General features: G+C 44.9%; 1 protein-coding gene across 6 annotated transcripts in view; it reads right to left on the bottom strand.

Annotated features, from left to right (window-relative positions):
• The window catches only part of LOC113425066 (cysteine-rich protein 2), a 216,158-nt gene that overhangs the window by 124,742 nt on the left and 75,312 nt on the right, over positions 1-16,104 (bottom strand). The gene's annotated exons all lie outside the window — the stretch shown is intronic.

The following is a 16,104-nucleotide window of genomic DNA, read 5'->3' as shown; positions in this document are numbered from 1 at the left end:
GTTCCACAACAGTGGCCAGCTGCAGCTGCCAGAGGCAGAAGAGCTCTATGAAAGCCCCCAGACACCAGCCAATTTGCCAGACAAGCCGTAGAGGTTCTCCTCCCCACAGAAAAACACAAAGAACCTCTAGCCAAGGAAGGATCTTCTGGAGAGGCTAGCAAGGAAGAGGACCCGATGGTAAGTGCAGCCATCCCCCCTTTTACAATTAAAGTGAGGTTGATGGTACCTGAGACTGGGGAGCAAGGAGAATTAGAAGCAGTAATTAATACAGAATGTACCCGATGTTTAATTGGGCTTCCAATTGTTGAACAATTAGGGATAAAGACTAGAGCCCTAAAACGCCTAATTAGATTGGAACAGGTGGATGGAACTTTGATTGGGGAAACTACCAGCCACCCAAGTTATGAAACTGGTCAGATTAGAGATGGGAAGACATTGTGAACTTATTCGATTTGTAGTGGCATCAAAAATGTCAGAAGCTGTCATTCTGGGTCTGGCCTGGCTAGACAAGTGGGCCTCTATCATTAAGTGGGAAGATGGATTCCGAAAAATCATAATTGGGGTGGGGCCACTTCCCCGTTCCCCCTGGCAAGCAGCTGCCTCTCAACGTGAGCCAGCCACCAGAACCAGCAGCTACCGCTTCAGATTCACCTCTAGGCAAGACCCCGGTTCCTAAGGAATATAAAGACTTAGCCGAAGTATTTAGTAAGGAGGAATGCAATATCCCCTCCCCACCCCTATCGAGCCACTGATTGTGCCATCAAAATAGAACCTGGGGCCAAACTGCCAAAACAAAAAATGTACTCAATGACACATGCTCAAATGACTGAACTGAGAAAGTACATTGATACTAATTTAGCCAGGGAATTCACTGAGACAGCAAAATCAAAAGTAGCAGCCCCAGTATTATTTAAAGAAAAGAAAGATGGGGGGCTTAGATTATGCATGGATTTCAGGGGGATCAATGGGGGGTGTACAAAATACATACTCTCTACCCCTAATGAAGGACTTGCTAGATTGTCAAAAGGCAAGATTTTACTAAGCTGGATTTAAGAGAAGCCTATTACTGAGTCCGCATAAGAGAAGGAGATGAATGGAAAACGGCTTTCCAATTCCATGCCTTTTGGACTTCAAGGGTCCTGCAGTATTTATGCAGCTGATCAATGAGGTGCTACATGAACATCTGTATAAGGGAGTCCTAGTTTACCTGAATGACAATCTTATATTTTAGTGAGAATGGGCGTTGGTTCTTACCTGATATGCCTCTTCTCGTGGAACTGCGTAGAGCATCCAGAGAGTGGGAGGTGCTCCAGTCTTCACTTCTCACAGGCTGAGCTATAATTGAGGAACGCTCCTCCTCCTCCACGTGACTCCTCCATGCGTTCCCCCAGTTTTAACGAAGACGAGAGGACAGCAACAATCCTCTAACCTTAACTATTATACAAATCTCAACTATATACAATAAAGATCATTGGCCGAAACAGGATTCCCCACCAGACGGACCAATTAGGGCGGGGCTGGATGCTCTATGCAGTTCCACGAGAAGAGGCGTATCAGGTAAGAACCAACGCCCATTCTCCGTAGAACTGCTGCGAGCATCCAGAGAGTGGGACATACCAAAGCATGTCTGTCCTACGGGCGGGACTCCGTCTGGGTCGGAATCTCCTTAGGTTCTCTCGCCACTTGCTGCAGGATTCGCCTGCCAAAGGATGCCTCAGCTGAAGCGTAAGTATCAATTTTATAGTGGCGTATAAAGGGAGACGGGGAAGCCCAGGTGGCCGCCCGGCAAATGTCAAGAATAGAAGCCTGAGTAGCCCAGGCTACCGAAGTAGCTGCACTTCTGGTGGAATGGGCGGTTATCCCACTGGGGACCGGAAGAGCTTGAACTAAATAGGCCTTGGATATGGTAGCTCTAATCCATCGGCCCACCGTGGACGGGGATACCTTACAGCCCAGCGTCTTTGGCTGAAAGGACAGAAACAGAGACTCTGATCTCCTGATGGACTGCATGCGAGATGTAAATACGTAGAGCCCTTCGAACATCGAGGGTGTGCCGCTGTCTTTCTCTTTCATGCAAAGGCTTTGGACAGAAATTAGGTAGGACCAACTCCTGTGCCCTGTGGAATGCTGAGTTGATTTTTGGTAGAAAGGCAGGGTCTGGTCTCAGAACCACCCGATCAGAGTGAAAAATGCACAGGTCCTTTCTCACGGATAGAGCTGCTATTTCAGATATCCTTCTAGCCGAGGTTATTGCCACAAGAAATACCACTTTAAAGGTGAGAAATTGAAGTGGCGCCTCCCTGAGAGACTCAAAGGGAGGTTTAGTCAAGGCGATGAGAACCTTGTTAAGGTCCCATGTCGGGTATCTGTGCACCACTGGCGGGCGCAAATTGGAAGCCCCTTTAAGAAAGGCCTTAATTCGAGGGTGGTGGGAAAGAGGGCCAGAGGAGCCGCCAGCAACCACCGTTGATAGGGCCGTGACCTGTCTTCTCAAAGTGTTGGGTGAGAGGCCCCCATCTAGGCCGTCTTGTAGAAAGGCCAGGATCTGCGCAATTGAAGGAGAACGTGGATTGATGAAGGATTTATGGCACCACTTACAGAAACTGCTCCAGGTTGCATCATAAATGCGAGTAGTAGAAGGCCGCCTAGCAGCTAGAATGGTGTTAATGACCTGGGCTGACAAACCCTCCTCAATCAGCCTTTCCCACTCAACGTCCAGACGGCTAACTGAAGCCACTGTGGGTCTGGATGAAGCAGAGGGCCCTGTGACAGAGAGATTTGGTCTAGCGGGATCCTCCACGGCGGAGCTACCGACAGACTGCGAAGGTCCGCAAACCACGGTCTCCTGGGCCAATATGGTGCCACCATGAGGATCTCTGCCCTCTCGAATATCAATTTCCGAATCACTCTGGGGATCAACGGAAGTGGAGGGAAGGCGTACAGAAGCCCGGGAGGCCAAGGGCAACGCAGTGCATCGTGATTCTCTGCCCCGTTGGAGGGGTAACGAGAGAAGAACCTTGGTGTTTGCGCGTTGAGCGGAGATGCAAACAGGTCTACCAGAGGCTGACCGAACATGGCTGCTGCCTCCCTGAACAGGTGCGGGTGTAGACGCCACTCTGCTTGGTCCAGTGTGGCTCTGCTCAGCCAGTCTGCTTGGACGTTGGAGGTTCCTGAAATGTGCTCCGCTCTGATGGATGAAAGGTGTGCCTCTGCCCACCGACACAGCTGCTCGGCCTCCCTCATGAGTAGGATGGAATGGGTGCCCCCTTGACGGTTGATGTGGGCCTTGGTTGTAGTGTTGTCCATTAGGACCAGGATATGGCACCCTCTCATCTGAGGAAGGAAAGCTCGCAGGGCCAGGTACACTGCGCGAAGCTCCAACCAGTTGATGCTGCGACTTCGCTCCGTAGGAGTCCAAACTCCCTGGGCCGACAGAGACTGCAGGTGGGCCCCCCATCCGGAAAGGCTTGCGTCTGTTGTGAGAGTGACCCTTTGGGGCTCCTTGAATAGATGCCCTCTGTTGGTAGAGGGTCGTGTCCACCATAGGAGGGAGGTGAGGACCCTTGGAGGCACTTTCACCACGAGGCCTGATGTGCTCCTTCCTGAACGCTGGTATGGCAGGAGGAACCACTGCAAGGATCTGGAATGTAAGCGAGCCCATGGGATAATAGATATGCAAGAAACCAGCTTCCCAAGTAGTTTGGATAAATTGAGCAAAGATGCTCTTCCAGTTCGTCTGATAGCCCTGATAGCTGTATGGATACTGTTGAGCCTCTCCTGAGAGAGGGAGACCTTCCCTTTAACAGAATCAATCACAGCCCCTAGGTGGGCTATACGGGTGGAAGGGCTAAGCTGATTCTTCTCCCAGTTCACTAAGAAGCCATGAGCCTGAATCACCGCGAGAGTAGTGTTAGTATCACTCTCGGCCTGATGCCGGGAAGGGGATACAATAAGGATATCGTCAAGGTAACAGTGAATGCGGATGGGAACCTGTCTAAGGTGGGCCGCCAGAGCTGCCAACACCTTAGTAAAGGACCTCGGGGCCGAGACGAGGCCAAAGGGAAGGGCTACATACTGGAAATGCTGATTGTTATAGCAAAACCTCAAATACTTGGAATACGAGGGACGGATGGGGATATGGAGGTAAGCCTCAGAGAGGTCAACAGATGTAAGCCAGTCTCCTTCTCTGATGCCCTGCAAAATTGACTGAAGAGTATGCATTTTGAATTTATGGCGTATGATATAACGATTGAGCCTCTTAAGATCCAAAATGGGTCTCCAACCCCCGGAATGCTTAGGCACCAAGAACAAGAGGGAATAGAAACCCCTTCCCCGTTGTGAGGGCGGTACAGGTTGGATGGCCCTAATATCAGACAGATGTTTGATAGCGGAAGCCATAAGGGCCCGCTTAGTGGGATCTCTAGAGATGGGTGAAATTCTGAAATGTTCAGGGGGAGAAGAGTGGAACTGCAGAGCGAGGCCAAAACGAACGGAGTCCCTGACCCAGGCATCCGAAGTGGATTCCTCCCACTGGTCGGCAAAATGCCTGACCAAAGTTCATAGGGCCTTTCCCCATCACTCGCATCATAAATCTGGTCAGAGTAGAATTGCAATTATCTAAGTCCACCCAATCTTCCACTGCAGCCTACTGAAACCAGAAGTGACCTCACCTTTAAGGCCTGTGGCTCCCTCTCTGCCACAAGTTATCATGGTAGAGGTCGAACAACATTTTGAAATTAAAGAAATGCTAGATTGAAGGAAACACCATGGGACCACCAGTATCTAGTAGCATGGAAGGACCTCCCCTTACCACAAAAAATGGGTTCATAAAAAGCACATTAGAGCCCCAAAATTAATTAAATGTTTCCACCAACTTTACCCTGAGAAACCTAATTGTTCCTATTATTTTCTCTCCTCTTTGTTATTTTCTTTGTCTCCAGGTTGAATTCTCCCTTTTTCGGGGTGCAGCATGTCAGGTCCCATAGATCTCTATCAGGATGCTGCCATTCTGGCAGCAGGATGGAGACTTGGGGATGCTTTCACATGGGGTTTTCCTTTATTCTTTTTCTGCTTTGATGTACCTTTTGGGGAAACGAGAAGGGGAAAGAATGTGCCTGGGACCATATGTTTTGTCTCAATGCCAGAGGAATGAGATCGTGGCACCTGAGAACTGCTTGTTATCACCTTCTCAGCCAGAAGTTCTCACAACATGTTCGCACCTTTGGATTGGCTCACAGTTGAACTGGCTATTGGGAGGGGCCTCGAAAGAAGCAGTTTAACCTAATGTTCTGGCACAGGAAATTCAGATTCTGCATACACTCCCTCTGCTATCATTGTCTCCGAATAAAAGTTCCTGTCAGGATTCCAGCAATTGTCCTAATTATATCACAAGCCTTGAGCCAAACTTCAAAAAACTTCAAAGAATTCATTAGAAATGACATACTGGCATGACCTGTACGAAGCTGATTCTGGCATATGTAATTACAGTCACCTGTGACCCTGCTTCCCCCTCCCCCCCGGGTGTGCCATAAATCAGTTTCTCCAATTACGCACATACACGGGGTAGGTGTCATCCATCACATTCTCCAATTAAAGTTATTTGTGGGCAAAAGCTTCAGTGCTTAGCTACAATCTTTTTTAACGTAAAGTTGGAATGTGCTTCTAAGTTCATTTGCCATATGCTTCTCAAGTCCTTTGCCCCCCCCTTTTTTATGCCAACTTGGAAACCAGTGTAGGAATGTTTTACAAGCTGACATTCTGCTCCCCTCACTTCTTGAAAGCGACCTGTGCAGAGCAAAAACAAGTTCAGTGCAGATATAGAATTTAGGGTTGCGACCCCCTCCTCCATGCTTGGTTGGATTTTCTGCATGGAATCTTGCTTAAGGCGATAAGCCTGGACATTCCTACTCTTTACCCAAGACGCCTCTGATAGGGGGTAGCCTTTCCACTTGATTAAGTATTGGCATTGTCTCCTGTGCCACCTCGAATCAAGGATTCGTTGCACCTCATAATGCAGGGGTCCCCAACCACCGGTCCGTGGACCGGTACCGGTCCGTGGAACAAGTCCTACCGGGCCGCTGGTTTGCTGGGCGCCGCCATCTTTTTTTGATGAAAAAGTGCTTCCGGTGAGCTTTTCCGGGTAGAAAGCTCACCGGAAGCACTTTTTCATCAAAAAAAGATGGCGACGCCAGCGCTTACGGTGAGCTTTTCCAGGTAGAGCCATTTCTACCCGGAAAAGCTCACCGGAAGCGCTGGTGCCGCCATCTTTTTTTGATGAAAAAGTGCTTCCGGTGAGGTCACTGGAAGCACTTTTTCATCAAAAAAAGATGGCAGCGCCCAGCTAATGCCGGTACCGGGCCGCACCATAAAAAAGGTTGGGGATACCGGGCCGCAGCATAAGAAAGGTTGGGGATCACTGTCATAATGGGTTTGCCTCCTATGACCAAGGGGTCTGCTAGCAGTTCACGTTTGAGTTTCGTGGTTAGGTCACTTGCGGGTTGGTCTTGCCAGTCATGGCGTTGTCATCTCGTGGTTACTTGGGCAGCTATTTGGGTAGAGGAGATGATGGCGTTCATGACCTCCTCCCATTCGCATTTGTACTGGGGCATCCGGGAGAGGACGTCAGCCAGAAAGCTTGTGTTTTAGCACAAAGTTGAATCAGTTAAAAGTATTGAGCCCAGCGGACTTGTTTGGGTGATAGTTTTTACGGAGTCCTAAGGGCCTCCAGATTTTTATGGTCGGTCAAGACTTTGAATGGTCTCTGCCCCCTTCCAGCAGGTGGCGCCAGGTTTGCCATGCCCATCTCCCCACGAAAGCCTCTTTTTCCCATGCAGCCCATCTGTTGAGGTATTCCCTGTTAGGAGAATGAGTGCACTCAGGGAAACGTAGTGAGAGTGATGTTGAATAATACATGACCAGCATACAGATACACTGAATAGTAAAATGTAGGTTTTGCTTCTAGTAAACGGGTAAACAAAGTCCAACGAACAGTCCAAATCATACACAGTTAAAGCAGTTAATATCAGTCCAGGGATAATCAAAAAACGAAGTCAAGTATTATAAACAAAGTTCAGTAAACGGAGTTTGCTAAGAGTTGCAAAACTCACAACAATCCAAGCAGAACGACGATCAGGCAATACAGCAAAACAGGAAATGCAAGGAGAAAGAAACCAGGTTTCTGGCTCCATCTTATGGCAGTTGGAGGAACCTCAGCCAATCACAATTACAGCATTCTCTTAAAGATACAGTACTAAATGACTATCCTGGTTTACATATTGCCAACCCAACTGTTAGGTGACTATCATTCCTAACACCATCACCTCTCCGTGTCTGTGAGCTTATGGGAGGTGTAGGTGCAGGTTTGTAGGCTTCTTTGGTTATTTCTTCGGAGTAACACTGGTCCCACTGCCACCTCACTGGCATCCACTTGAATGACGAAGGGTTGTTTGGGGTCAGGATGCTTCAGCACTGGTTCTTTTGCAAACAGTTCTTTCAGTGTTTCAAATGCTTTTTGGCAGGTTAGGTCCCATTGTAGGGGTTTTTCTATTTTTAAACCAAGATACTGTTTAATCTCTCCTAAATGTTTTATTTTGAATTTCTTCTCTAACAGTGAAATAATCTCAGTAGCTTCTTGCTCAGTCTTAGTGATTAATGCAATGTCGTCAGTGAACCATAGCAACAATGAAACTACACCATCACTTTCCTTTTTGAACAAACATGGATCAGCCATGCCAGCTATAAAACCTATCTTAGTTAATTCCTGTACTATGCACTGATTCCATTCATAGCCTGATTGCTTCAAGCCATAAAGACTCTTTTGTAATCTCCAGCAATCAGTTTTGTTATCAGTTTTTATACCCAAAGTTTTCTTTAAATATATAGTATGTTGCAACGGTGCATGAAGATATGCCGTCTCCACATCCAAATGGTTTATTGTGTATTTATTCTTAACTGCCCACACTAATGCTGCTCGTAATGTGGTAGCTTTCAGACTAGGTGCAAACACCTCATCATAGTCATTGGCTGACTGATCAAACTCTTGTGCTACTAACCTGGCTTTATGGGTAACAGTCCCATCGACACCTGTCTTAATTTTATAAATCCACTTACACCCTATGGCAGGCTTACCAGGTGGTAACGTGACATTTTCATATACCTCCAAACTTTGTAAAGATTTCAGTTCCTTATCCATTGCCTCCTGCCAAGCAGCCTGATCCTTAGCAGGATACAGTTTCAGTTCATTATAGTTATTAGGAACTGTATTTACTTGGCATACAATACTAGCCTGATATCTATCTGTTGGTCATGTTACACGGGTTGAACATCTAGGCAACTCAGGGCTTACTGGTGGACTCTCCTGTTCCACCTGCTCCTGTTTTTGTACCTCCTCCTGTGCCTGTTCTTCCTAATTGCTATTGATGGTTTAACTATCTCATCATTAGGGACTACTTGGGTGTCGATAACAACATCATTGTTAAATTCCTGTTCTAGTTTATTCCACCCAACGTGCTCAAGAAATTTAGCACTAGCGCTACAGTAAACATTAGCTGTGCCTGGATCCCAGAATCTAAAAGATCTATGGTTGGCCTTGTAATCTATGAAAATTAATTTCCTAGCGCTATGTTGCCCTTTCAGTCTTACTTGTGAGGGAATATGCACCCATGCTGGAGCTCCAAATGTATGAAGATAACTTAAATTTGGTTTTCTGCCATGCCAATGAGCGAATGGCAATTCACCAGTTGTTGTGTTAACCACATTGTTTAACACATGGTTGCTACACATTATGGCCTCACCCCAGTGTTTCAGGCAAATCTGAATCAGATAACATAGTGCGAGCCATGGCTTGTAACATTTGCCCTCTTCATTCTATAAATGAGTTATGTTGTGGCCTGTAAGGTGCAGAACATTTATGCTCGACACCAGCCAATTTTAACATTATTTGGAGTCTAGTGTTAATAAACTCAGTCCTCTTATCTGTAACTACAGTAATTACCTTATGTTTCATTTTTCTTTCTGCAAACCTTAGCCAATTAAGGAAATATTGGAATGTTTGTTTTGTTTTTCATGAGATAGCAGAAACCGTACCATGAATAATGGTCCATTATACTCAAAACATAGCAGACACCTCCCAAACTGGGTTTCTTAGGACCAATTATGTCAGCAAACACAATCTCTAAAGGTTCTTTGGTCTTAAACCCATTCAGTCTGTTTGCTGGGGTAACCTTGCTTTTCTTCTGGTTACAGGCATTACAGTTTAAATACTTGCTACAAGGTTTTAATTTTACTCCCTCTGACAATTCAACAGTTTCAGCATTTTGAAATTAATGTGCCCTAGACATCTATGCAGTAAATGTATACATTCGTCATGTGGCTTAACATTGTTATAAACCGAGTTAGCCATCTGCAATTGGTCATCATGTATAACATATAAATCATTCTCTAAAGTAACAGTAACACTTTTACCTAAAAAGTAAATGAACATTTTACCTAAAAACTAAAGCCCTTACTGATAACAAATTAAATTTCAGTTTAAGTACATATAACATAGATAAATGTTCATTTACACATGAACAATATGCAGTACCTTCACCAGATGCTTTCATCTTCCATCCATTTGCCAGTGATACATGTTGCTTACTTGTGGACATCTTTACAAACCTCTATTTCTAGTAATGCACTGCGATGCTCCACTATCAACTACCCACAAATCATGGTTTACAGTTGAATTGCTAGACATAGCTAAATTAACATTCTTCTTAGCCTTCTGGTGATTACCAGTATTTTCTCCCTTCTTACAGAATCTAGGTATATGTCCCTAGCTCCACAAGAAAAACATTTCCTAACAGTATAGGCAGTTGAAAACAAATCCTCTTCTTGTGGTTGTTTTTCTCTCAGTTGGTCTCTTTCCAGCCTTCTTCTTGCCTCTTCCAACAATCGTCCGGTTATGTCAGTCAATGTCAGTTCATTTCTGGTCAGGACTTCCAGTGAAGATATGTAATCATCATAACTTTCATCCAACGAGGAAAGAATGATGTAAACTTGATGCAGCTCTGAAAGTTCCTTTTCATTTAGCTCTTGAAAAGTTCTTTTCATGAAGTTCAAATGAGCTAACATATCTTCACCTTTCAGAAGACCTGCTCTAAACAGTTTACGTGTAAGATGTATGTGTGCACCTACACATTCACGAACATAAATCCTCTTAAAATTCTCCCAACACCTAGCAGCAGACTCTTCTCCACGAATATGGACTAGCTGCTGGTCAATCAGTGTTAGTCCAATTATACGAAGAGCTTGTTCATTGTTCCGTTTAAAGTCAGCTAACTTTTTGGCATCATCCTCATCATTTGGATCCCAAGCATTTACATCCAGTGGATCTTGAACTGCAGCCCTTAACCCTTCCCTACGCAGAAGTAGACTGCACTTCATAGACGAGGAAACATAGTTTGTTCCATCCAACTGGGTTATTGTTGACGGGTGTTGTGCCATCTTTACCAGGACAGTAACCCACAATTAAACAGTAAACAGCTGTCTATATACAATACTGTGTATTCACACTAACTCTCAGTTATCTGAGCCTGGGCCTATAACCAGTGTTGAAGTATTCCGTTAGGAGAATGAGTACATTCAGGGAAACGTAGTGAGAGTGATGTTGAATAACACATGACCAGCATACAGATACACTGAATAGTAAAATGTAGGTTTTACTTCTTGTGATACAGAAAAACAGGAAATGCAAGGAGAAAGAAACCAGGTTTCTGGCTCCATCTTATGGCCGTTGGAGGAACCTCAGCCAATCACAATTACAGCATTCTCTTAAAGATACAGTATCAAATGACTATCCTGGTTTATGTATTGCCAACCCAACTGTTTGGTGACTATCATTCCTAACACCATCACCTCTCCGTGTCTGTGAGCTTATGGGAGGTGTAGGTGCAGGTTTGTAGGCTTCTTTGGTTATTTCTTTGGAGTAACACTGGTCCCACTGCCACCTCACTGGCATCCACTTGAATGACGAAGGGTTGTTCAGGGTCAGGATGCTTTAGCACTGGTTCTTTTGCAAACAGTTCTTTCAGTGTTTCAAATGCTTTTTGGCAGGTTAGGTCCCATTGTAGGGGTTGTCCCAGGTGAGATTTCGTTCCTGGGCTCCCTGTCTTTAGGAGGTCTGTCAGGGGTTTGGCAATCCTTGCAAAGGAGGGGATGAACTGCCGATTAGAAGTTTGCAAACCCCAAGAAATTTTGTAGCTGTCTGTGGATGAGAGGGGGCTGCCAGCCTAGGATGGCTTGTACTTTGGCTGGGTCCATCTTTATGCCCTCACTTGAGACTTGGTAACCCAGGTAGTCTAACCGTGCACAGTGAAATTCGCATTTCAACAGTTTGACATACAGGTTTGCCACTAGAAGTTTTTCCAGTACCTGGCGGATTAGGGGTATGTGCTCCTCCATGGTCTCAGTGTAGATGAAAATATCATGCAGGTAAACAAGGACCCCCTTATAGAGGTGCTCATGTAGCACCTCATTTATTAACTGCATGAACACCACCGGCGGGTCCTGTAGTCCGAAAGGCATGATTTTGAATTAAAGCTCCCTAGGGGGCAGTTGAACACAGTTTTCCATTCATCTCCCTTCCTGATGCGGACTCAGTAGTATGCTTCTCTGAGGTCTAATTTGGAAAAGACCTTCCCCTTGGCCACGTGAGATAGCATGCCCTTCATGATTGGGAGGAGGTATAGATTGTGTACACACAGACCATTTATAGCTCTAAAGTTCACACATAATCTCATGGTGCCATCTTTTTTCTCTTTGAACAGGACTGGGGCTGTGACCCATGGCTTGGTTGACTCAATGAACCCTCTTGCTGAGTTTTTCTCTATGTATTTGCACATTTCTTGCATTTCCCGGGGCGTCATGGCATACAGTTTAGGCTTTGGTAGTTTTGCTCCAGGAATGATTTGTATGGATGTCACATTCAGTCTTGCTGAACATCTCTGTGAGGTCCTGATATTCCGTTGGGATCTGTTCGGCCTCTGGGGTTTTGTCAGAGGTGGCTGCTAATTGTTCAGGAGGGCTCTCTGAGAGGGTTCCCTGTGTGGGTGGTGCTTCTATTTGCTGGTGAGGAGGGGGTTGGGGTCCCCTTGCTATCCTCAGTCTGTGGCTGCCCCCCTACCACCAGATAGTCGGGCCCCACTTGTCTAGCCAGGAGAGTCCCAGTATGACTGCATCTGTTATATTGGGGGCCACTACAAATTGAATTGTTTCCCAATGATCTGCCAGCTCTAGTCTCACTGGTTTGGTTAAGTGAGTGGCATGGGCCCCTCCCAATAGGGACCTAGAACCTGTTCGAACCAGATTGGGTGGGCCAACATTTTCGCTCTAATTCCCAGTTCAGAACCATGCTTAGGTTGATCAGACATCTAATGCAGCCTGAGTCTAGGACTTGGAAAGTCCCCTGAGTCCCTGTTTTTCGGGCTGTGAGTCATATTGGGAAGACAAAAGGGGGGACTGGTTCACTCACCATTGGGTCGTTTTCGCCCTCGTCGTTGCTGTCATAGGAATCTGATGAGTAGTCATTGTTACCTAGGGTTTTCCCCCCTTCAGCTGGGTGGGGAGGGACCTCTGCAGCCTGAAGGGCCTTGTGGGGCTTGTTGGTGGTACGTCTCAGGCCTTGTTCCAGTCATGCCCTGGGTGGTGGCTCTGGCTTTGGTTTCGGGGCTGGGGTTGTGCACGCCATTGCCATGTAGCCCATTCCCCCACATCTGTAGCATTTAATTGGGCTTCGTGGGAGGGTTGGTTTTGGGGACAGTTGTGGTGCTATGGTTCCCTGTCAGCTGGGTCTGGTTGATCTCTCTGTTTGGTGTCCTGAGGCTTTCTCATGTCGTTGGTGCATAATCCCACATCGACTTTTTTTAAAAAATTTAAAAATAAACTTTATTAAACATTAAAAAATATTTACACATTACAATACATTTAGTTAAGAACAAAACCAAGATGAAAGAACATATCCAATAAACACAAAACATGTACATATACATTTCTAATTGCTTAAACGGTGTATTCCTATGAGACTGTTTTCTAATGTTTATTTCCTCTATCTGGTTAATACTCCTATTATAACCTCTATATATTTTCTCTTCCCTATCTATTCACTTGCTGGTTTCTATTTTTATCCAATTATACCAGTTTTCCCAAACTGTAAAATATTTTGAGTCTTCCTTATCCTTTAACTTTTGAGTGAGTTTGTCCATTTCTGTATAGTCTTCTGAATTATCAAAGTATCCATTGGCATTTGATCACCCTTCCAACATTGTGCTAGTGCTATTCTTGCTGCAGTGATTATATGTAAAATTAAGTATTTTGTTTTTTTTTGCGAATTCACCTTTTATTATTCCCAACAAAAAGATTTCAGCCTTAAATTCCAATTGAATATTTATTATTTCTTGTACAGGTGAAACTTGAAAAATTAGAATATCGTGCAAAAGTTCATTTATTTCAGTAATGCAACTTAAAAGGTGAACCTAATATATGAGATATACTCATTACATGCAAAGCAAGATAGTTCAAGCCGTGATGTGCCATAATTGAGATGATTATGGCTTACAGCTCATGAAAACCCCAAATCCACAATCTCAGAAAATCAGAATATTGTGAACAGGTTCAGTATTCTAGGCTCAAAGTATTCCACGCTAATTAGCTAATTAAGCCATAACACCTGCAAAGAGTTCCTGAGCCTTTAAATGGTCTCTCAGTCTGGTTCAGTAGGAATCACAATCATGGGAAAGACTGCTGACCTGACAGTTGTGCAGAAAACCATCATTGACACCCCCCATAAGGAGGGAAAGCCTCAAAAGGTAATTGCAAAAGAAGTTGGATGTTCCCAAAGTGCTGTATCAAAGCACATTAACAGCAAGTTATATGGAAGGGAAAAGTGTGGAAGAAAAAAGTGCACAAGCAGCAGGGATGACCGCAGCCTAGAGAGGATTATCAGGAAAAGGCCATTCAAAAGTGTTGGGGACTTTCACAAGGAGTGGACTGAGGCTGGAGTCAGTGCATCAAGAGCCAGCACACACAGACGGATCCTGGACATGGGCTTCAAATGTCGTATTCCTCTTGTCAAGCCGCTCCTGAACAACAAACAACGTCAGAAGCGTCTTACCTGGGCTAAAGAAAAACAGAACTGGTCTATTGCTCAGTGGTCCAAAGTCCTCTTTTCTGATGAGAGCAACTTTTGCGTCTCATTTGGAAACCAAGGACCCAGAGTCTGGAGGAAGAATGGAGAGGCACACACTGCAAGATGCTTGAAGTCCAATGTGAAGTTTCCACAGTCTGTGTTGATTTGGGGAGCCATGTCATCTGCTGGTGTTGGTCCACTGTGCTGCATTAAGTCCAGGGTCAACACAGCCATCTACCAGGAGATTTTGGAGCACTTCATGCTTCCTTCCACAGACAAGCTTTATGGGGATGGGGATTTCATTTTTCAGCAGGATTTGGCACCTGCCCACACTGCCAAAAGCACCAAAACCTGGTTCAATGACCATGGGATTACTGTGCTTGATTGGCCAGCAAACTCGCCTGACCTGAACCCCATAGAGAATCTATGGGGCATTGCCAAGAGAAAGATGAGAGACATGAGACCGAACAAAGCTGAAGGCCACTATTGGTCTTCCATAACACCTCAGCAGTGCCACAGGCTGATAGCTTCCATGCCACACTGCATTGAGGCAGTAATTGCTGCAAAAGAGGCCCAAACCATATGAGTACATATACATGCTTATACTTTTCAGAGGTCCGATATTGTTCTATGTACAATCCTTGTTTTATTGATTGCATGTAATATTCTAATTTTCTGAGACTGTGGATTTGGGGTTTTCATGAGCTGTAAGCCATAATCATCTCAATTATGACACATCACGGCTTGAACTATCTTGCTTTGCATGTAATGGTCTATCTCATATCTTAGTTTCACCTATTAAGTTGCATTACTGAAATAAATGAACTTTTGCATGATATTCTAATTTTTCGAGTTTCACCTGTATCCATGTTCATATTTTTTCCCAATATTTTTTACTCTTCGGGCATAGCCACCAAGCGTGGAAGAAGGTACCCTTTGTTTTTTTACATTTCCAACAAAGTGGACTGTGATGACCCATAGTCTCTCAAAATAACCCAAAACATATATTAAAGTCCGGTAAGGCCTTCAACTTAACTTCACTGTTTTATTAGGCACAGTTTAAAGTCACAAAAGTAAATAATGAGGCAAACAGAAAACCAAAACAAACCGCACTGATGAGAGTTCTGAAGCCAGATGAGATAACTAATCATAAACTCCAGGAAAATAACCGAGAAAAGTCCATGGGAAGAACGCCAGCAAAGATAAACCCCTTTCAAGGTAAACACTAATTGACTCCAGCAATTCTAACTACATAGTTGAAAACTTATATACATAACTCCCACCTGCAAGCCACGAGGAGGATCACGGTAATCTCCTCTTGAGTAGACCTCACTTTTCCCTGATCCTCTCCTCCCTGCGTGACATAGGATGGATAGGGGATGGGCCTGGATCCTCCTCTCAGCCGGCCTCTGCCCTTCCCCAGCCTCCTCCACCACCTCTGGAGCCACACTCCCACTCCCTGTTGGCTGTTCCTCCTCTTCCTCAGAGTCAGACTCCACCAGGGGCATGAGATGGACTTAAATTTGGATACATATTGGCCAGTCTGGAGGGTGCCAGATACCACCGATAGCACATTTTATATTGGTTCTCCTTATAGACCACCGATTTTGTTAGTTTATAATTTTGCTTCCAAATTTGTTCCCAATCTTCCAAATTAATGTTATGTCCTACATTCCTCGCCCATGCTATCATTGGGCCCTGTTTCCTCTGCCAAATCAAATTCTAGTAAATAGTTATAGATTTTAGAGATTGCTTTTTCATCTGTTCCCTGTAAGAGTTTATTCAATTGGTTCGATTTTATATCTATACCATTTCTTGGGTGTCTTTTTTATACCTTGATTTAAGCTGTAAGTATGGCCACCAGTCTATCTTCACCCCTTGATCCCTAAGTTCTTGGTTTGTTTTCAATATTCCTTTAGAGTCCAAAACATCATAATATA

Source organism: Notechis scutatus, chromosome 3 (genome assembly GCF_049901735.1).
Source record: "Notechis scutatus isolate UNSWTSFEM ecotype Mainland chromosome 3, rNotScu1.2, whole genome shotgun sequence".
Lineage (NCBI taxonomy): Eukaryota > Metazoa > Chordata > Lepidosauria > Squamata > Elapidae > Notechis > Notechis scutatus.
This window is presented reverse-complemented; position numbering and strand designations above follow the sequence as displayed.